Source organism: Manacus vitellinus, unplaced genomic scaffold (genome assembly GCF_001715985.3).
Source record: "Manacus vitellinus isolate BGI_N305 unplaced genomic scaffold, ASM171598v3 scaffold_36_pilon, whole genome shotgun sequence".
NCBI classification, from domain to species: domain Eukaryota; kingdom Metazoa; phylum Chordata; class Aves; order Passeriformes; family Pipridae; genus Manacus; species Manacus vitellinus.
Window position 1 is genome coordinate 3,422,748 of NW_021940508.1, and position 22,379 is coordinate 3,445,126.

Consider the following 22,379-nt stretch of genomic DNA (forward strand, 5'->3'; position numbering starts at 1 on the left):
GGGGACACCACTAGTGACCGGCTGCCAACTGGATGCAGCACCGTTCACCACCACTCTCTGGGCCCAGCCCTCCAGCCAGTTCCTAACCCAGCAGTGATCACATAAGCAAAGCTCAAAAGGAAATAAAAATCAAATAAATGCTAATTCCAAGGAAGTCAGTCCCAATAGAAAATGTGATTGAACTGACATTAGAGAAGTAGTGTCAACTCAAGGACAGACTCAAATTTTCTTTTCTGGCCTCAGGCCTTCTTGGCTGAATGGGAGCACTATATTTGAGTCATGTCAATACCTTCTGATAGTCTTTTTACTAAAAATCCCTCGCTCATCTGATACCAAATTCTAACTACAGGTCTGTTGGGATGCGGGGCTCGGCTATCAGCAGAGAAGGAGCTGAGGAGATTATGTAGCAGGCCATGGACAGCAGGAGCTGGGAGAAACTCCTTGCTCTGAGGACCTTCATCACAAGACCTATTAATATTTAGCTATGTTGATTGCCATATCTCCTTCGGCAAGATATGAAAGACTTTGCGATAATGTTATCAGACCATGTAGAAACCACTTTGTTCTTTTCCCCCCACGTGATCCTAGCTAAGGGAAAATATCAACAGTTACTGTGTAACTGTAGCAGAAAATTGTGTAATCCTCTAGTCAGCATAATCCATCCCCTAGTTAGCAAAACCTGTCCCCTTCATTAACATGTCCTGCCCCCAAGACCCTTATATTACGAAGCATGTGTTCAATAAATATTCCAATTTTCACCCTCAAACCTGGAATCAATTAGTTATTGACCTCTTCAAAAGTCTAGACACCTGAACAAGTGCTAAAATCCTGTCTCTGCGATATTTTGAATACAAATCCTTGAATACTTAGCTCAGACCACGGTTTTCTTAAAAGTCAGTGGAGGTACTACTCTTCAGAAAAATGTGTAGTTCAGCACCTAAACAAGTGACAAACTTCCCAGAAGAATCTAGCTTTCCCTGAAGAGTGAGAGGGAAATTGTGGTGACAAGGCTCCAGGCTTAGTCATGTCCCCATTCTACGAAAATCTACGTCTTTTTCCTCAGCTGCAACATGGGAGTAGTCACATATTTTTTGTATTTCATCGGACTCTTGTGAGGGAATTAATTTAGGTCACTTTGTAGAACACTCAGTATTTATTAAGTCTGCTCCCACCATCGGGTATCAATTATTATTTTATTTTGTAAATAATTTGTGGAGTTCTCTTTCAGCTACACTTAAGGTTTTCCAAAGAAAGGGGCTTGTTAGTAGCTTCAGAAATGTCTCACTAAGCCTCCAGTTATTTGTCTCTGTCAACTTCTCCAAGTTGGAAATGGAAGAGTTGCATTAAATATCCCTATTAACTTTCCAACATGTGACTCGAAGGAATTGCTCTGTCTTTGATTAGTTAGAAGTACATCTGCAAAACTGAGTTTACAATATACCACATAATCTCAAGTGCAGATCTTATTTTGCCATCTGGACCATATGTGTTAGTGTCAACAACAGCAATAAACAACACAAGACGCAGTTCACATAAACATTTCAGAAATCGTAAGCTTAATCATTGTTCAGAAGTTGGACCAAGCTATGACTAACCTCTTCAGGACCATAAGCCCTCGGCTTGCTAACTTTGAAAGGTATCCAGAAGAAAGCGTATCCAAAACCTGAACCTAGAGATAAAAGGGAATTCATGTGGCATAACAACAATATGAACAGCAATAAACAACTTTTAAAACTGATCAACTGTGAAATTGAAGTTGTGTTGCACTGCAAACCTTGCTGAATGGCGATGTCCGCTAGCAGTGCAAATACTATTTCTGTTACAGGATAAGACTATTTCTTAATTCATTTTATTAGCTACTTCTTTTCCAGTCCACTGAAGTCCGTTGGACTGTCTATGATGCTGTCCCTCTAACCTTGGGCTTTCCAAAGGGATTCTGGCAACAGCATCAGTGGGTAAAATTGATTAAAACTCGAACTTAAGGGGAAGAAAAACAAAGGCAATAATCAGTGGAAAACATTTTAGAAAGCAGAGCCTAGAAAATTACTGTTAATCTGATCTGTACACACAAATGTAAGGTTTTGACAACAAGTGCCCGTGTGACTCATCACAGCACGAGTCAGAGCCAGAGCACTAACAGCTCCCAGGGTCAGTGGCATCCTCAGTGCATTTCTGCTTTGCCACTTCCCTTCAGTCTATGATTTTCAATCATGAAAACCTGACTGCATTGAAAAGGGAAGAATCACATTTTCCCCGGTCTGACAGCAGTCTAGGCATGCCCTTAAACTATTCTTAGGTTTTTGGTACAAGACACGAAGAAGATGTTCCAGTTCCAGACAACAAATGAAACTAACGAAAGATGTTTTCACCTTATTTCCATAAACAGATATTAGGTCAGAGATAGTTAAATTCTAATATTTCAGGTCCAGTCTATATGAGAGTGAAAAGATTCTTGTATGATGATTTAGACGAAGCCCATGCCAAGCAGGTATTTCTGTAGCCTCATTCCTCAGTCAGAAGTGACAGCAAAGACCTATACCCTGTTAGCACCATAACTAACACTGTATTTACCCTAAAAAATCATCTACCAGAAATAGCTGTCAGTATTTAGAAAGACAGGGATAAAACAACTCAGAAAAGACAGAAAGAAAAACTACCTTTTTAGACTACCAGATATCAGTAAACTTTCCCATTTCCTCCTTTGGAAGTGACATAAAGATCATTGACTCAAGGAAGCTAGAAATTATTGCTAATAGAGAAAATTCTGCCTCGTTTTTCTTAAGAAAATTTTTCTTAAGTAAGTAGAAAGTAGGAATTATATAAAATAACTCCCAGAATAATGTCTGTTTGACCATGGTCTGAGTCCTAAAATTCAGTCCTACACAACCTTTTTAGAATAAGGAAGGTAGGATAGCCCTCACTTATTTTATTATCTGATACCTAAACCAGTGAGGGTCAAACTGTTCTCCAAAATTCTTTGCATGGGCTGCTGTTTTGCACTGATATCCAGATATCAGTAGATGAGTGCTGTTTCCCCAGATAATTTGTTAATGCACATCTCTCACACTGAGAGACACTAAATAGAAAAGCCAAAAAACAAGAGCTAAATTTAATGTTATATGTTGACTTAGATTTCAGCAATCATGGTATGATAGCTAACAGAAAGTCACTGTGCATGAATGCTATATTTAAGACATTCCTTCCAGTCTCGTTATGCCAAAACTCTCGTTATGCCCCTGACTAAACCTCAAGGTAGTCTTAGGATTAACAAAGATTTAATAGCATAAGGAGTTAAGTAGTAATCCACATAAACTGGCAGAAGCTACAAAGTGCCTTTAGTGGCTGAAGTCAGAAAAGAACACTGCAGATAAGTCATGCAACATAGCTGAAGCTGAACTCCTAGGTACTTCTAGTTATAAAACTACAGTTTAAAACATCAAAGATGCTGAGAATACTGGAAATTTATTAAAATAATTGATACACATGCCCAGTCATCAAACTGATGATTGTATGTGTTTGATGTAAAGGGAAAAAAGTGTCAGTTGTCTATTCAGTTGCTTTATCATGAAGAACAACTCCTAGTTGGTTTTTTTGAGTTTTTTTAATGGATTTCTGAAACTTCCACTACTTCATATTGTTAGTACAGAAGTTTCCAAGAGCAGAAGAGTTCTTGACGTATTTTTGTATCTTCTTTCAAACGAGAAGCCCAAGGAAGCTGGAACACTCAAATGCAGTAGAATGCCTTTGGCCCCTGCTGCAAAACACAGACATGATAGTGAAAGACACCAACCAAGAAAATAAAAAACAACTGTTGCATCTGACTTTGTTGAATGACTTTCCTGTGAAATGTGAGATATATCACTTTTTTTTCCTGACTAAAATTAGGAGATTTCAATTGATCTTGAAATTGGTGCCTCAAATTAATTCAGCCAAGACATTTTCTTGGGTATGTATATCCAGGATTAAGTGTCCTTGTCTTTCTTCACCAAAAATCGCAAGGCTCCAGAATCTGGATGTCTAGGAGAATCAGATGGTTATGATAAAGGCAAGAAATTAAAATAATTCCTTCAAAACTGTTGTCTATTTTGAGATTAAAGCCAAAAATCAATAACCTGTGAAGTCAAACATAGAAAACAATCATCACTAATCAACATAAAATCATTTTCCATATGTTTTCTGAAGCAAGATGGCTCATCACAACTGTTTCATCATGAGATTTCAATCAAAAATGATAGCTGGCATGTTTCTATGTCAGGCAAAGGAGACTGCAGAGACTGATTGTTCTAAACAATACATGTTAGTGGAACTATTTGCTAATTCTTCCAAATTAGGTTGATTTACAGCATTCGATCCAATTTAAAATTTGGAGGGTTTTTTTCCTGATTTTTTTGTGAAAAAATGCAATAGAATACACTCAGTATTTTAGGTGTACACCAAAAAAAGGAGTACATAAATAAAATATTTTAATTAATGGATTTAAATGGGATGACTCTTTATATACACAGTAGACTTCAGTGGAATTAATATTTATTTATATGTACAATTTGTTTGGAACAAAGACACGAATATGTGATCCAAATATATTTGTCTCAAAAACACTACCCTGTTTCTCTAATTACAAACATCTATTTTAATTTCTATTACCTTAACATTTAGGAGTCCCAGTCCTGGACCAAAACCTTGTTTTCCTGGGAACTGTACAGTCCCCGAACAAGAAAATAATCCCTGTCCCTGCAGCGTGAGACAAGAGAAGAAAAAGAAAGAAGAATGTTAAAGGTATAGAAATGGAAGATTCACATGTAGTTTCAGTGTATTAGCAGTCTGGCCATCCACAAGGCTATATCCCAGTGCTTGTTTGGCTGTTTTCTTTTTTCTTGGTATCATAATAAAGCAGAATTTTAAGGTATATATATACACTATCCAACTAGAAAAAAGATGTAATTTAAGGCACCACCTAGTTACCATTATTAAGCTGTCTACATTTGTATAGTATCAATTCAAAAATATCATGTCAAAATGTACCAATGGCAAATAAAGCCATTTCCAGAAATGCAATACATATGGTTGATGATAGAGTGCAGTTTGAACCCAGTGATTTAGCAAAAAAAAAAAGACTGAACTAAATTTTCATATCATTAGCACATGAAGATTTCAATAAGAAGATTGTATTTTTAAGGTATACATGTGAAATTTTAAGACTAATGTGAGAAAATAAGAAGATGATAGAGAAAGAATACTGTCTCAAACTTTTAAAGGGAATTTCTGAAAATTTTAAGGCCTTCAAAATATCTAGAAATAAATGGTTCCTTTAAGTAATTTCTGTTTGATTTATTTAGATTATAAAGTATTTTAGTTTTTCTATGATATGATGAGTTTCATGCAGATTACATGACTCATGCTGATGACATGGAAGGTTTAAATATTAATTTCAGTGTGCGTTACTTTCCTATCACGAAGGTTCAGCAATGAATGGAATCAAAACTGCAATCCAGAATTATTGATTCATTGACTTATTTAAATCTTAAGCAGTTCTGACATCTCTGCAGCTGAATACAGATTTGTTTTAGCAATCTGTTCTCAGTCTATGTCTATGTGCTGCAGGCTCTATACAACTCCGTTGGCCAAATATTTTCTTGAAGAAGGTTTACAATTTTGTCAAGTATTTGAAAATATTTATGCATGGACGCTACTGCTCATTTCCACAAATCATTCATTATTGTCATTGTCAGGTCCCCAAATAAATAGCCAAATCCTTACTAACCTTTAACAGGAAAAAAAATTTCAAATCAAAGCAACTGACTAAGTCCATGCAGATCTGGTATGAAAGCCTATGATGCATGTTTCTTGTTGACTCTTCCATTATCAAAGATTTATCCCTTATAACCCAGTAGCTGACATGGGGAAGGGGATTTCAACCTCATGAGTTGGAACTATGACAGCTCATAAGGATAGATCATTTCCAAACACTCTGATTTTTTACAAAATAATTTGCAATAAGTGCTATGTCATCGACTGTGGTTTGAGTCCTTTGTTATATATCTTTACTCCAAAGTCCTGGACACAGAAGGAAAGCAGATGGCTGCAGCCATAATCTAATCACCACAACTACTTGTTTCATGAATAACATTTACAACTTGCTTATGACTGATTCTGGAAAAAATACTGAAAATATCTTGCTGGGCCTAAGATTCCTTCAGCTGACAATATCCACAAAAGAGATGTTGTGAATTAATTTTATTGATATTTCAGATAAGATAATATGTGCTAAATACCAAAGTATTAAAAAACACACTAAATTTCTGTAAAAATTATTAAAAGAAAAATTACTTTTTCTCAATCCCCAGGGTTCAACAGCTAGGAGAGCATTTGCAGATGACTCATCTGTTTAAATGCACAGACAATTTAAATCATGATCTGATATTAAAAAATCAGAGTAGAACAAGAATCTGCCAATAAGTAGAACTCCTATTAGTTTTCAATCACTTCCACTGTACGACAAAGTGAAGTTAAAAACTCAGCCTGACCGATGGGCTAACAAGTTTAGGCTTCAGCAAAGCAAGGGCAGGAGAAGTGCCACAGCACGTGGCACAAAAATCTTTTACCTAAGTCAAAGAATCTTTCCTTCGTACTGACCCAATATCATCCTGAACTTTTCCCTTAATTTTGCATGAGGTGAAGGGTGAAATGCAATTGACAAAGTAAAGGTGATTAGTTATACTTAAAAAAAATATTTTGTCTTTCAGAACACCAATCCTTTGAAAACAGGAGATCACATTCACCAAAAAAAAAAAAAAAAGTAGGGAAAAATAATAAATGTTGAAAAATCTTCTTTTGATATTTTCTCTTAAAACTGTAGTTTCTCTGTTCAAGACAGAGAACAACTTCTCTGTTCTGAGTAGAAAAGTCATAGAATCACAGGCAGATTGAAAAGAACATTAGGAGGTCCCCAGCGCAACCACTAGCTCAAAGCAGCATCACTGATGAGGCCTGGTCTTAAAAAAACGCAAAGGATATAAGACCATATAACCTCTCTGGGCAACCTGCTCTACTCTGGTCTGTTCCCATGTAAAAAAACATTTTCCCTGTATGTACAGTCTGAGCTTCTCTTGTTTCAACTTGTGCCTGTTGTCTCCTCTCCTGCTGCTACACTCTACTGCAGAGATCCTGGCCTTCTGTCCCCAGTAACCCGACTAAAAGTATGGGAAGGCTGGTCTGAACTATCTTCAGGCTGAAATGGCCCTACATCTCATGCTTCTCTCACAGACAAGCCTCTGAGGATCCCGTTGGCCCTCTGCTGGGTTCACTCCCATTTGGCAATGTCTACCTCGGACTGCGGAAACCAAATCAGAGGATGCAGTGTCAGTGACGGTGTAGATCCAAGACACACCAAGCTGAGAAGAATAATCTCTTCCTTCTATCTTCTGGCTGTGATCTTGCTCATACAGCACTGGATGATGCCACTCCCACAAGCTGCCCACTCCTGTGGAGCCCTCTGTCTCTCCCAAAGCCTTGGGGACTTACCAATATACTGCTGCCCAGGCAACCAGTACCCAGCCTGGACTATTGTTGCTAATGGTAAGAACCTTCCCAGGTATGACTGGCAATGACCAACTTCGCATTTTGCTCCTGGTTTTTTCCCCCAAGTATAAGAAAAAATACAATTGGATGACTCTGTCCTTAAAGATTTGCAAGATTTCCTTATCTTCTTTGCCCTTCAGAGCTGTCTCATGGGATTCCACCTACTAGTCTTAATGAGTTTAAGTCTGCTACTTACTTTCCTTACTCCCTTCGGGTTCTTTACCTCCAGTAGTTTCTGGTTGGTACAGCAGAGACTGACACTGATTATCACATTCCCAACACATTCCCTGTTGTTAAAGAGGAGATCCAACTGTGCCTCTCCTTTGGTTGGCCAATCCATTATCTTTATCAAGAAGTTATTGTTTATACCCTGGAGAAGTCTTCTGAACAGCTTGCAACTTGTCATGTTGTCATCTCAGCGGATATTAGGGAAGATAAATTCTCCCCAGTAAGCTAGGTTTGTGATACAGAGACTTCTTCAAGTTGTTTAAAAAGATTTGGTTGACTTTGATTGTGCTTGGATGGAAAGACAAAATGGAACAAAATACTCTAAAACTACAGTAGTATTTTGACTGATAACAGTAATTTTTTTATGACTGACTTTGTATGCTTTTTAGATTTCACTCTTATAGCTTAATTCAGAGCAAAAAGTTTACTTTAAAATTTTGACTTACATTCTGGACCAGAAAAACCCCAATCAACCAACCAAACAAAAAAACCCTGAATAAACATAAGCTCGACAGCCAACCTACTTGTTTTCTGAACACATATTGAAGAGCAGAGTCCAGAGCAGTTCCCCAAAGAGAACAGAAATAAGCCGTGGAAAGAACCAGAGAAGAAAAAAATGGAGCTGTGTCTTGAAGAAAAATTCTCTCAGGGTTAATTACCTTTTCTACATCACACTATTCTTCACCACATAAATAGCAGATTGACACTGTTTCTAAACTCAACTGTTTTTTCCTTTCTAAAGGCCAATGAGACATTAGGAAATGTCTCCTACATATTTTCCTTGCCTGGATTTCTCTTTGCCAGAGGGAAAAACAAATAGCCTAAAAGAGGACTGTGAGAGGACTAGCAAGAGAAATTTGGCCACAAGAGAGGAAACAACCAAACAGGCCAGGTCTCTTCTGCTTATTGGACTCTGTTCCGCAACTGGCAAAACATTAGAAAATAAAATTGTTTCCTGATATTTTAATTTCCCATTGGCGTATACTATGGTAAACTTTTCTTTTGGGTAAGACACGTTTTGTAGATCTATTTTCTTTGTATAGCTAGAACAAAAAAATCTTTAGGGAAAAACCCTCACACATTCTGATTGGTAAATTTTCCCTTTGTTTGTGTTCAGATGGCCTGGGAAGTCCTGTCATCACTGTTGGGAAGAAATTGTATCCCTGAATAAAGAGAGTATTTACTGGATACATTACCACCAGCCCTCACACTGAACTTCGGAGAACCAAATCAACTGTCACATACTGATAGGAACATTGATATGAATTGAAATGAAATCTGAATAATACAAGACAGATGTTTGCTCACTGTTACCCAACTAATCCCAACCATCACAACAGCATGTGGCAAACACCTGTTAAGGCCTGCCTGTCTTGGATGTGCTCCTAGTCACTGAAGGAAATTGTTGCATCCTGTCTAACCTAAAAAGCAGAAAAAGTTTCAAATGGCAAGATATTTGTCTCCAATTACATAGAAAACTTGTCTCTTCCAGTCAAAAACTCCCTGTTGATTTGATTTTTTTCTTAAATACCACTGAAAAATCAAGCAGTGTTCAAAACTTTTCAAAAGCAGACTTCCTTCATACACAAAAGCTCTGAACATCACATGAGAGTGCCAAGGAATGATGTGTTACCCATTCGTAGTGTAAGACCTCAATCACAGTACAGCCCAGAAGCAGGATCATAAAAAGACAGAGCTTTAGAATCCAGCAGAAGTGATATAATTTTCCTTCCCTCGCTCCCTCCACTTCAACAGTTGATGTGCTGCAAGACAGGAAGGCTCTGCAGAGGGATCTGGATGGGCTGTATCAATTGGCTGAGGACAACAGTATGAGGTTCAACAAGGCCAAATGCCAAGTCCTGCACTTGGGTCACAACAACCCCAGGAAACATCATAGACTGGGGGAAGAGTGCCTGGAAAGTGGCCCAGCAGAAAAGGAGCTGGGGGTGCTGATCGACAGCAGCTAAACATGGCCCAGCAGTGTGTCCAGGTGGCCAAGAAGGCCAGTGGCAACTTGGCCTGTATCAGCAAGAGTGTGGCCAGCAGGACCAGGGCAGTGACTGTCCTCCTGTATTGGCTGCATCTTGAAGACTGCGTTCAGTTTTGGGCCCCTCACCACAAGAAAGACATGGAGGGACAGGAGTGAGTCTAGAGAAGGGCAGTGGAGCTCATGAAGGATCCAGAGCACATCTGACGAGGAGCAACTGAGGGAGCTGGGATGCTTAGTACTGAGAAAAGGAGGCTCAGGAGAGACCTTATTGCTCTCCAGAGCTACCTGAAAGGAAGGTGTAGCCAGGCAGGGGTCAGTCTCTTCTCCCAAGTAACAGGTAATAGGAGGAGAGGAAATGGCCTCAGGGAGGGGAGCAGGGGAGGGTTAGATTGGATACTAGGAGTAATTTCTTACTGCAAAGGATTCTCAAGCGTTGGAGCACACTGCCCAGTGAAGTGGTGGAGTCACCATCACTAGAGGTGACTTGGACATTTAAGAAATGTATCCAAGTGGTGCTTAGGGACAGGGTTTAATGCAGGCTTGGCAGTGTTAGGTTAACAATTGGACTTCATAATCTTAAAGGTACTCTCCATCCTCAATGATTATGTGATTCTACTATTTTAGGTCACAAGTAAGTCAATATTTTAGAAAATCTGGAAAGAAAAAGATATTACACAGTCAATACTGTTGTAGGAAAACGCAGCTTGAAAAACAAACTCAATTCCATTCTTAAAGGAGACCAAAAATATAAATATGGTAAGATTGAACATTAAAAATTTTGGCTATTATTCTCTGAACATAAAACTTGTATGACTTCATGCAGTATGACATTCTGGTTAAAAACCAGCAACAAACATTTAAAATTAATATGCTATTTGGAAAAGTAAATACCATTATTTTGAACAAAATCAATACTTCACCTGAGATAAACCTTGGATGTAAATGCTAAATTTCACTAAAATGAGTAGAAAAAAAGATTAGTCATAATTTATGTCAATTAATTCATTTAACATGAATTCAGAGAAAGCTGCCCACAGACCAAGAAAACAGACAAGACCACTGGTCACCATCAGCAATCCAGTGTCTAATACTGAAGGAAAACTTTTGCATGCTGACCTATAAATAGTCCTTGGGGTCTCACATCTTGCACATTCTTTAAAGTAAATAAAATGGAAGAAAAACTGAGAATGAGCCTCACCATTATTTGTGACTTAGAACAGTATTTTGCAATATTCAGTCCACATTACAACACAGTATCTCTTTGGAACCTTCCTATAGTTTTCTGATCCCAAGACTTTACCTTCTGCTTTGTCAGAATAAAATTTGTGTTACTTTTGCCCCCAAGTTTTTCTGGTGCCAGAGGGATATCTACATAAAGGGGAGACATAAATTCTCCTTACACCATGTGTTCGAAGCAAATACTGCATACTCATAGTTCCAGGACAATTGCACCCAATGATGTCTGAGTAATCTAGACATGGGGGTGTGGTCCCCACACTCCAACAAATCTTTCTGGCAGATTGACCATTCCAAGTCCTGGATTATGGGGACAAGCTTCTCTGGTAAACACAGAGAAAAGCCTTTTTTTTTTTTTTTTAAGGAGAAGAAAGCAGAGGAAGACTTCACAGCACTGAAGACACTTCTTATGAAGTCTGAAAAGAGGAATAACGAGTGAGTTGGTATATAATATGGTACAGAATGGAAAGAAATGTGTCAGGTATGTTTTCAGAAGGATGAGCAAAAGCAGTTAGATCTGAGCAACAGAAATATTTATCATGAGAGGAGAGGAGCATTTAGTTGCCTTGCAGCAAGAGACTTATTGAAAAGGAGCAGGCACTTTACTGTGTCTAAGTGTCATCATGAGGCAAGGACACTGAGTATTAAAGCTGTGATGCTGATAGGAAGGTGTTAGATAGGACAGAAGGAAAATACTGAGAAAGGAGTCGTGATTCCCAACCTTCAGGCTGAAGTTTAGACTAGAAATACTGCTAACACATCTAGGGTTACTAATAATTTTTAAAACAATGTTTGACAGTTCAGACACCTTCTAAAATTTGTGGAGAACATTTTGCCTGCACACAAGCTATTGACTGCAAGATCAGAGTGTAATTCAACGGCTACCAGCATACTGAAGACTGAGATAATGTCATGATCTCTGTGTCACCATCCTCCAGTGGAGGGAATAAGTTTCTCTATCAGTGCACAAGGTGAGAAAGCTCCTAAGATTTCTGTTGCCCACTTTGGTCAACAATCAAAAGGTGAAAACCCAGGTCTGCCAGCCAGTGCCTCCTGAGGTTTCTTGCAAGTGTGGCATGGCAAGCCCACCCAAGCCTACCATCCCTATTCCCTCCCCATGCACTGCAGGGGAGGCTGAGTCATAAATGTGAAGAAATAGTTCTGTAAACCATTTTGGAGGAAATTCTTTATATTTCCAGTAAAAAGCAGCTTACATTTCAGGGTTTAGGCAATACATTACTCTCAATCTCTCTCTCAAGTGAAAGAATTGTTTTATTTTGGGGGTTTTTTTTTGGTTTTTTTAAAGACATGATAAAGGGTTTAAGTACCCATATAATGTGTCCTTTAAGGCAGAGTTGTTCCAAACTTTTCCTGAGTTTCTTTTAATATGGGAGTTAAAGTCCAAAAAACGACTCCGTAGAAATGTCACATTCTTTCAAAATCTCTCTGCTTCTTGTGTGTCTTTGAGAAGTAGCTCCTGCTTTTTCTGACAAAAGGAATGTTTCGCTTCTGTTAGCACTGCAAAACCAAATACATTGTAAACTAGCACTGCAAAGCCAAATATCTTGTAGAACAGGGAGCTGGATTCAGGCCATCCTTGTGCATCAGCAACAGCACTGTCACCTAATTTTCAAGCACAGAACAATTATGTCTGTCAAGAATAGAAGAGTCAGCCTGGCTTTTAGATTGCTGCTTGGACATGAATAATTGTCAGTAGGAAAAAAAATCTTTTGATTCTGAGCAAATGTGATCTGAAAGAAGTTTAGAAAAAAACACACCTATATCTATTTTATAGTAATAATATATATCAAGCTAATAATTAGCAGCAAATAAGACAGATTTTCTTTAAGAAAAAAATTTCAGCTTGGAATAATCAATTAGTTCTATAACTTTGACTAATTGACCTCCTGACTGCAATTGACAGTGTACACTTACCCAGCTATGTTCATAAATATAAAGACTATTAACACTCAGGAAAAAACAATAGCAAAAACAGTAGCAAACAACAAACAGACAAAGTTGTTAGGAAATGACAGTTACAACAAGGGGTAAAAGAAACAGGAGAGTGGAAGATGAAATGTACATTTGAGGAGGTTTATAATGGTCACTGAAAAGAAATGTATAAATGAATAATTATGAAATTAGTATTACACTTCAAATCCAGAAATTATATCTATACTTCTTTTTCATGTCTATTCAGTGCCTATGTTTAACAATTTTAGATGGAAGATACACATATGGACTCAAAATGTGCTTCTGCAGAGACTTCATTGCTGGTTTTATTTTTTTCTTACTCTGCCGATGTTATCTCTGTGAACTACTATATTTGCAAGGGGAAAATCTTTTCCTATTAACAGAGACAACTAACAGAGAGCAATAACATAAATCAGACCTTTTGAACTGCATTTTGCTCTGCTGATTACTACAGATGAGTGGAACAATATTTCATTATCTTAAGGAAAATTTTTCCTTTGAGGACAGACATAACTTGTAGCCAATTATTATTACAAAGGGAAACACAACAGCATGGGCAGCTGGACCATCACATCAAAAACACTATTATGACTTCCTGAATTCTAAAGTGGTTCAGTTCAAAAGTAATGTCAAAATAGTGTTACGCAAGAGGCCAGACTGGCCTTCATACAAGTGTTCACTTGGTCCTCAAATGAGTCCTCCACACTGAAACATCTCTGTCTAGTTTGAGACAATACTTTGACAGTTTAGTCTGTCATTGGAGAGACACAGGAACACAATCCACGGTCATTAGCAAAGTGTCACTGAAGTGAGCTCATGTCACAAATGTATGAGCAGACACAGTTTTTGTTTCTGCAACCTGTAACTTAAAGGTCTGTAATTTTTATTCCTGCCCATTTCCAAACAAAAAGTGGCTGCACTTGCTAGTAAATACATAAGCAAAATGCCAAATTGGTCCACTATTTTCCCTTTTTATTTGCCTTGGGATTTCTTTGAGTCTAAGGCAGAAATAAGAATCTAGTCAAGCCCAGACAACCCTACAGCTCAGAATGAAGTTCTTGTTCTAAATATAAATTATAGTGGTTGTATTTCAACTTTATTTTATAGTTAAGGGAAAAACAACTGAACAAAGGAAATTTTACTCTGCATAGGACACAAGAATTTGCTGTAATGGATTTTATAAATAAAACCTATTTGGCACTGAAAAACCTTCTGTTGGTTTATAAGTATTGCCTTTGTTTTACTTCCACATCTTACAGACATTTTTCTGCAATCCTCCCTAAAATCTACAAGAAGGAGTAGGACCTACAAAATCCTTAAAGGAAAAAAGAAGGTTCTTTGCTTCAGATCTGCAAAAAGCCTGGTCTGTATTTGCAGGTTTTGAATTCATCTTTTCTCATGGTTATGGGAACAGGAAAAGAAGAACAGAAAATATTTGTAAAGATATATACATATGGGGATTTTTACTTATTAGAAAAGGGTATTCTGGGTATTTTTTGCTTTTGCAAATACTTCTTCAATATTTCATCTTTTCCCAATTTTTTTTTCCTAAAGTTACTGGGTTTGTCTTTGTAGTAGTCTTCCCTCACATCTCACTTGTGGATTTTCTGGCTTTCTCTCTGTACACCCCTGTGAAAGTTAGGTTTTCTGGAAAGTCAGATTTCCTGGAAAGTTAGATTTCCTTCACTTTTTCCAAGGTGCTACTTTGAGTCTTTCTGATTAGCTTTATACTTTTATGAGACCCATACCTTACCTAAGAAGGCTGGCTGGTGACATTCACACTGGGCTTGACAAACTCTGAAGCATTTAGCTCACCCCCATTTGACACCCACCCCAGCCTGCCAGGTTTCAAAACATTACTGCTTCTATGATCTCTGGGTCACAACACATAGACATGGAGCCAGCACAACCTGGATCAGTGGGACTGAGACTATACACTTGTGTCTATCACAATGTGATTCCTGTCCACGTGCTCATGGAAACCTGCTCTTCTTTCCCCTCTACTGCTGCCCTCAGCTACCCTTACACACACGACAGGCTCACATTACCAGACTTCCTACAGGCATGTTATTATTTACTTTGGCTGAACACCAGGCATCTACTGGGCCTGCGCCCAGTCCCTCCAGAGGGAAAGGGAGGGGAGAAGGGAGGAAAAGAAGGAAAAAAACTACGGAATCGAAACTGTTAAGGGGGGGTGTTTATATTTACATAAAGAGGGAAGATGCGATAAACACTACACATGCAGAGAAGAAATAAAAAATAAAGATACTTCCCCACAACCAACACTCTTCTCCCTTGAAGGAGCTGCCCGACCGCTCTGCTCAGCTACCTGGAAGAGAAAGGGCCACTTGTTTCCTTCTCATCTATTTTATATCTGAGCTGATGTAACATGGTATGGAATACCTTATTGGTAAAATACATGTCAAATGACCTATCCTATTTCCATTTCCTTCTCAGGGAGAGTAACAAACCCATTACAAAGCAGTTTTCTGGTTTTCTCCCCAAACGTTTTCTGATGGTCAAAAATCTCCTGAATACTTAATATTCCTCCCTCTCCAGGACACTCATGTGCATGCAGCTTAATTTTGTGAGGGGTTTTTTTGAAGTTTTTGGGGCTTGCATTGCTTTCACAGTTCTTTGTGCATTTGTTTTTTTTTTCTAAACACATGATTACATGAAATTAAATAAATTATAGCTAGAATGTCTACACTCTCAAGGGTCACATCTCAGACAATTCAAAACAGCTTCTTTTGTTCTGAAATGCTTATGAGCCTTTAATTCAGGGCACTGGGGGATTCAGCAATTCCTAGAAGTACCCTGTACAGCCACAAATCTTCCTATTGCTAATCAGTAGTATGCCACATTTGATAATGTACCAGGCACTGGAGGAGGGAGAGTTCTGACCAAATTTACTTCGTAAAGGAGGAAAAGGAATAACCTGTTTGGCAGCCTGCAACACTGAGCATCTTCCTCATTTTTAATTCTTGCAGTATGTATTTCCCTTCTCACCTAAATGTTCCTCCTTTCTTCCCTAGCAACTCTCACACCCCTGAAAACAAAAGGATGAAAACATACGGTGCTGATAGGCACGTTCTGGGTTTGGATTCTGTGACTTTTAGCCTGCAGCATTCTTACTAATTTTATTCTCTTGACGTCAAGGGTTGTAGGTCTCCAAAACCTTTTTTCTCCCCAGTGCTTATTTCCATGAGACAATAGAAGGAAAAAAACTTCAGTCATGAAAATCTCTCAAAACAGGTATGAAAAGTACATTGAACTGGTTTTTTGTGCATGGAAAGATTGCAACCTAGCCCTTGCAGTTTTGCCTTTGTTTCCTGTCTTGTCTTAAAATTCTATTCATCTAGACAAAGAGTGAGGAATTCCCAATTACGTTAAAATAAAAGGATGGTTTCATCATCCTTCTTTTTTAATACATTTTTTTAAGATAATGGGCAATTATTTCTATTCTCCCAAATGACAGAGAAAGTATTTCCCTTCATCCTTCTTCTTTCTTCAGTTATTCCTTAACTGGAAGGATCCTACTCTGACTACTAGCATAATTTTGCAAAAACTGAGGACAGAGTTCTCATTGTGCACAATAGAGAAATGATGGTGATGATTTGAGCCATGCCAAAGTAATTCATTCTAAGACATATGTAGTAATAAGGTGGGGATCAGGAGATATCCATTTATTTCAGTATGCAAATGCGTGTCAAACACTTGTACACTCTGAAAATACCATGTATGCATGAAAGTCTCATTTTCAGTAGAAGTGAGCCTAAAAGAGCTCTCTCAATCAAGAATCATACTAAAAGTGAATCTGTGAAGAGAACTTACTCTTCCCACAGGTAAAACACGCTGAAAATATGTGTGAGTTTTCCAATAGTAATTTTCTGACCCAGTAAGGGCAGATTTACTAGGATGCAAGTGTTGCTTTATTCCCACCCTATATATAGGAATAGTTATTGAGTTCTTATACTAGCTAAAATTCTGTTAATTGAAAAAAACCATGCACCTGGTGGGTTACACATCAAACAAGTTCCATTTTCACAGACTTGCACCTCTCTAAAGAATAAAGAATATACTGAACAGCCATGCATCTGGAATTATAAAATGCAGAAAAGACAAGGTTTTATTGAATTTCTCCTCTGGGTCAGTGAATTTTAACGTTGCACATATTTTTTCTAGCAATTTTTACAAAATTGGATAATGTTAATTGTCTATATTTTAAATCAAATTAGATGCTACATTTATTGTAATATCATTTTTCCCCTGCAGTCTCAAATCATTTTGACAAGTTCTGCCCTGATTTATAAACACTCAGTTCTCAGAATGGCACAGTTAGAACAAGAATTTGTTGAATTATTTGAAGAAAGACAACTTTTCTCTGAAAATATTACAGATGTAGTCAAAACTTCAAGAGTCTGAATAGCAGTGCCAGGCTGTAAACTTCTGGAATGTACAGCTTGTCTAATTAAGCTGGGGTAGATGGTGTAGGAGAAGGAAAAGTCTGCCCTCAGGTTTAAAAACAAAAAAAAAAAATCCATCAACAACAAAAATACAGTTGGGCATTAATCCAGGTGGAATGACTACATACACGTATCTGAGCCTCCATCCTGTGCAGAAAGGATCCTGTCCAAAAGGAGCAGCAGGATGCCATTTTGTGGGGGCAGAGGAGAACTATCAATCCTTTCAGTAATCATAGGATCTGCAAATAATAACCCACAGTCTCCTCTGTTCTAACCGCCTTTAAATGCAGGAGTACAACCCCCTTTGTGTTTTTTCTAGCAGCACTTTATCCAGCCTGGCTTTTCATGTTCCATGGGACAGAGTATCTGCTCCTCCCCAGGGGAATTATTCCGTGGCTAATAGCTCTCATGGCCAGGAGGTTTCCTCCTCTAAAATGTCTCCTACTGTTCTTAGCTAACTCTCCTATTGCTAAGTCACTGGAAATAATTCCTCTGTGTTGTTGATGCATCCATCTCTACATATGTATATGTTCAGGCATAAAGTTGTCGCAGTTTATCCTCCTTCAAGAGTTTAGCTATACTTTAAATAGCTAAAAAAAAAAAAAAAAAAAAAAAAAAAAAAAAAAAAAAGAAAGAAAGAAAATCTAACTGTCTGTGCTTCATTTTCACAGCAGCCCTCCCTAATGCTGAATTCCCCCTTCTGTCAGTACCAGTTGATGCAGAGCATCGCCCAGAAGATATTTCAGGTACAATCATAGCACCTTATGGATGGAGGGGGGTTACTATCAACCCACTTTCTTGACATGAGTCTGTACACATCCTTATTCCACCACAGTGTTTTGGTGCATAGGTGTATATATGATAACCACAAACTGAGCAGTAAAACAATACGTGAATGTTGAAAAAGAATTTGATGTTATTTGTTTCTTACGTGCTGTTGCAAGTCTCAATACAGAGCAAGAGGGCTCTTCCATACCTGTAACCAATGCTTTGAGACTCAGCAGAGTAGAGTTTTGTCATTTAGGCAGCAAAAGACGTGACAAAACTTCAAGGGAAAAGTCTAAGTTACCTTATACCACTAGGTAGCTCTGGACCAACACCCACTCTAGCTCGCTCCCTCTTAGTGGATAACAGTTTCAGATTATCTTTCCGCACTTTAAGTGGTTTACATTTTTTCTTAACTAAAGAATTTATTTCAATCTCTCCACCTTCTGCTGCAATAGTTCTGCAGTCTCACAATGTGCTCAGTTTCTCCCAGGCATTTAGAGGTTACTCATAAATGCTGATACCAAGCTCATTACTTCCTCTTTTCAGTCGCCAATTAAAGTACCAATTTAGACCCACAATAACCCTTGTTCCTAATAAAGATCATTAAAGACAGTGCTAATGTGTTTAATGATCCTCCTACTAACACAGAAATTTCCAGAAGCTGTAACTGTTGGTTTTGCCTCTCCACAGGGAGGACACTGTCAGAGATGCAAGTTTTCCTAGACTTTCCTTTTCCAAAAGAAGAAATAATAGGTTTCATTTTATATGATCTCAAGACTTCATGAGGCAAATAACTCTGAAAGTCTTTCAATAGCTATGAAAAGATTTCTAAGAATCCTAGATAGTATGAGATTCCTACAGTTTTAAGCAGTGATTTCAGAAAGTACTAAAAACGGATCTTGATTTGTGCAAAATGGGAGACTACTATTTCTGTAAGAGAGACCTCTAAAGAAAGAGCTGTGCAAAGACTCAGCAGGAAAGCGAATGCAGTCATTATACTCTAATTTATAGCCAAACACAAAGAAAGAATTTAGTACAAACCCAAAGAATCTATGTTTGTATTACACCTGTCCTTATATAAGCTGTCCTTACATAGGTTTCTATAACCTGGTCTGAGTTTTCCCGCGAGCAGGCAAATAACCAACAAGAAATTCTGCTTGATGCCAATCTGGATCATACCAGACTTGCTGAGTGCTCATATATATGCTTTTCATGGGCACCACAAGGACAGAAGCCGTGGCAGAAGAGCATCTTACAAAGAAATTACACACTAATTTATACATAACTGCTGACCACCTTACCATGGTTTCTTTGCAAACTGAGGCATGTGTGAGTGATGAGAAGCTCGTTTCACTCAGGCAAGGAAAAAAGGAAGGCTAAATTGTTGTTTTTAAGGAAGGGAGGCAATGAAATTGCAAAGGAAGGGGAGAAAAGTAAAAGGACAAGGGACAGGGATACATGATGTGGTAAAGAAGACAACTGAAACAAAAGGGTGGTTGAGGTAAAGAAACTGTAAAACTCATCTCTTAAACAACCTTAGTTTTTAATATTTCTTGTTAAAATCTGGAAGCTACATCTTATCATATAATTGATCTTTTTTAGGACTAAGGATATATCATTTCTTCTGGTGTGTCTTTGTTTAGTTCTTTGTTTGCCAGCTTTACAGGGCTGTACTGAGATCAGGCACACATTAAAGTTTTAAGAAGCTCAGGTGCTATACTAGTTCCCTGGGCAGTGATTATGGTAGAACATAAAATCTGTAAGTTCTAGGTATTTACTCCTGAGGACAGGATACTTTTTAATCCTTTTTAAGTTATGTTCCTCTATTGCTTTGCTAAATGTAGAGACACACTACTGGAAAATGCTAGTCATAACTAGCTCTGACAAACCACCTAGTATCTTACTAGCATTGTCTTTTTATTGTTGGAGTAAAATTGTCTTGATAAGGACTGCTTCTTTCTACACTCCTCTTGTTTCAAGTCTGAAAGCAAATTTCATTTGTTCTCATAGTCCTATGCTCACTTTGCAGCACCACGGTTATTTCTTGGAATGAGGACTATGATTTCCATAAGGTACTAGGAGAATCAGATGGTCAAGCAAAAAAAGCTCATAATTTATGAAATCTCCATTGCTGATACTGGATAACACAGTATACATAAACTTGTTTAAATCACATGAGCTAGCTGTAAATGCCATGGTAAGGTCTTTATATACTCCATCTGAGCTATTTCTCATTTCTGGACTGGCACATAAACATCTGCCTCGTGGCTTATGGTTAAGTTTTGAGTAATAGCATTATGGGCCCACAAGTACTCATCTCACTAGGTCACTGGCCAAAAAATTTCTGATTCAAGCTGTAAGGTTACCTCTAAGTTACATGAAGAAAAGCCCCATGTATGAATCCAGATGAAAGTAATAAAGTTTTGGTTGGTTCTTTAACTTTGTTTTAACAAAAACAGAGGCATCATTTTGCCTAGGACAAGCACCTAAGATATGATGTTTACCAGTGTCTGTTTCTTCAGAATTTCAGTTTGCTTTCAATGCTCAAGCAAGTACAGTGGTTTCAGGGTCAGATGTATCCTGGTTTCATGTACTAGGATTTACTTCTTTCTGGGTTTAGGATTATGGCTAGGAGCTGGAGGAGGCTTGTGTCCTTGTTAGGCCATCAGGCAGATAGGGAGTCAGCCTGGGTCTCCCCACCATAAAGTTAGGGAAAGGGTTTTAACTCCACTCTGAAAAACGTCTTTGAGTTATCAGGAGTACTGTTATTGGAATAATAATTGGAGACATTGTAAGTGTGGAAAATATTGTCTGTCATTTGAAGGAAGGAAAACATGTGAAAAGGATTGGGTTTGTTGCCTCATAGTATAACACATTTTGGAAATCTCTCATCAACATAATGAAGCAATGTGGGGAATTTGATGCTGAGACAAGAGGGATTCCGTGTAACAAAACTGTAACCTGGCATCCTGATCCACATCAGTTCTGTTACTGTGTCCTCAGTCAAAAATTAAGAAAATACTTCTTGGTATTAACTCATGCTTGAATTGTAGCAACACATAAGAAGTAATGTATCTCATAATGTTCACAGACATTTCCTCAAGTCGAGAAATTTTGAGAAATTTTAACATGAACCAACCTTGACTATTGTAAAGCTGAAAATGGCTTGGGCTTCAGTGTTTTTGTACATTGAGGTTATATATATACGCCTTACAACCTTCTTCAAATCAAAATATGCTGGTGTTGTCCAGGATGCGAATCGTGTGAGGGTACATGTGACATGTAAATTTCTTGGAATTCTCTAAGAGTCTTTCCTGCAAGTGCCACCAAATTGCAAACCACAGCATATAAATACCATGCTGCTGAAATAAATGGTTCAAACTACTTCTGCCTGGATTCGTTATTGGTGCATTGCATGGGTTTTGTCAGAAGGGAGAGGATTTGCAAAAGCTTTGTATTTGGAAGACAAAACAACACATGAACAACCTTCTCCATGTTTTTAGCTATGTACACCCAGGTATTATTGAAAATGCAGGCACCTAGAAGGAAACATCTGTACTGTGGGCTGATACTGAAAACACAGAAAGTACTATCTTGGAGCAAATGCAATGGCATCATGCACGTGTGCACACAGACACCCTCCCACATGAGAGCACTAACATCTTGCAACCATTACTTGTGCTGTGATGCAGACATAATCTAGTTAAAATGGAAATGTATTAGGAAAGTCAAACAATTAATTGATCCAAGAAAGGTTGTTTCATGTTTTGTGTAAATCAAAGCTAAAAATTCATTTGAGGGACACTGCCATATTGTAGACTAAACAGAGTTTGGCTTGAGCGTAGGGCTTGGGGTGGGTGTTAAAGTTGTTCTGCACTACACATGGTCAGTAATCCTCAGCAGAAATGTTAGCTCAATTTGTCAGCATTATCTTTATGTCAACAGTAATTCTTAAATATTTACAATAGACATAGTACTCTGAGGGTTTGTAACGCAAGATAAATTGGAAAAATGTTAACAAAATGAATGGTACTAATACAAGCCCTTGGCACTTTGTACTCTTAAATTTTATATACAAGAGGGTTTGCCTGAAAGTTGGATTTTATTAGGCTTTATGGTTTATTTGCTACATCCAAGCT

General features: G+C 38.0%; 1 long non-coding RNA gene across 1 annotated transcript in view; it reads right to left on the minus strand.

Annotated features, from left to right (window-relative positions):
• Positions 1–3,725: 3,725 nt before the first annotated feature.
• The window catches only part of LOC115307640, a 41,655-nt gene continuing 23,001 nt past the window's right edge, over positions 3,726–22,379 (minus strand). The window contains exons 2-3 of the long non-coding RNA XR_003915959.1: positions 4,645–4,731; positions 3,726–3,754 (exon numbers count right to left, since the gene is read on the minus strand). This is a non-coding gene — a long non-coding RNA (uncharacterized LOC115307640). The remainder of the gene's footprint in view (positions 3,755–4,644; positions 4,732–22,379) is intronic.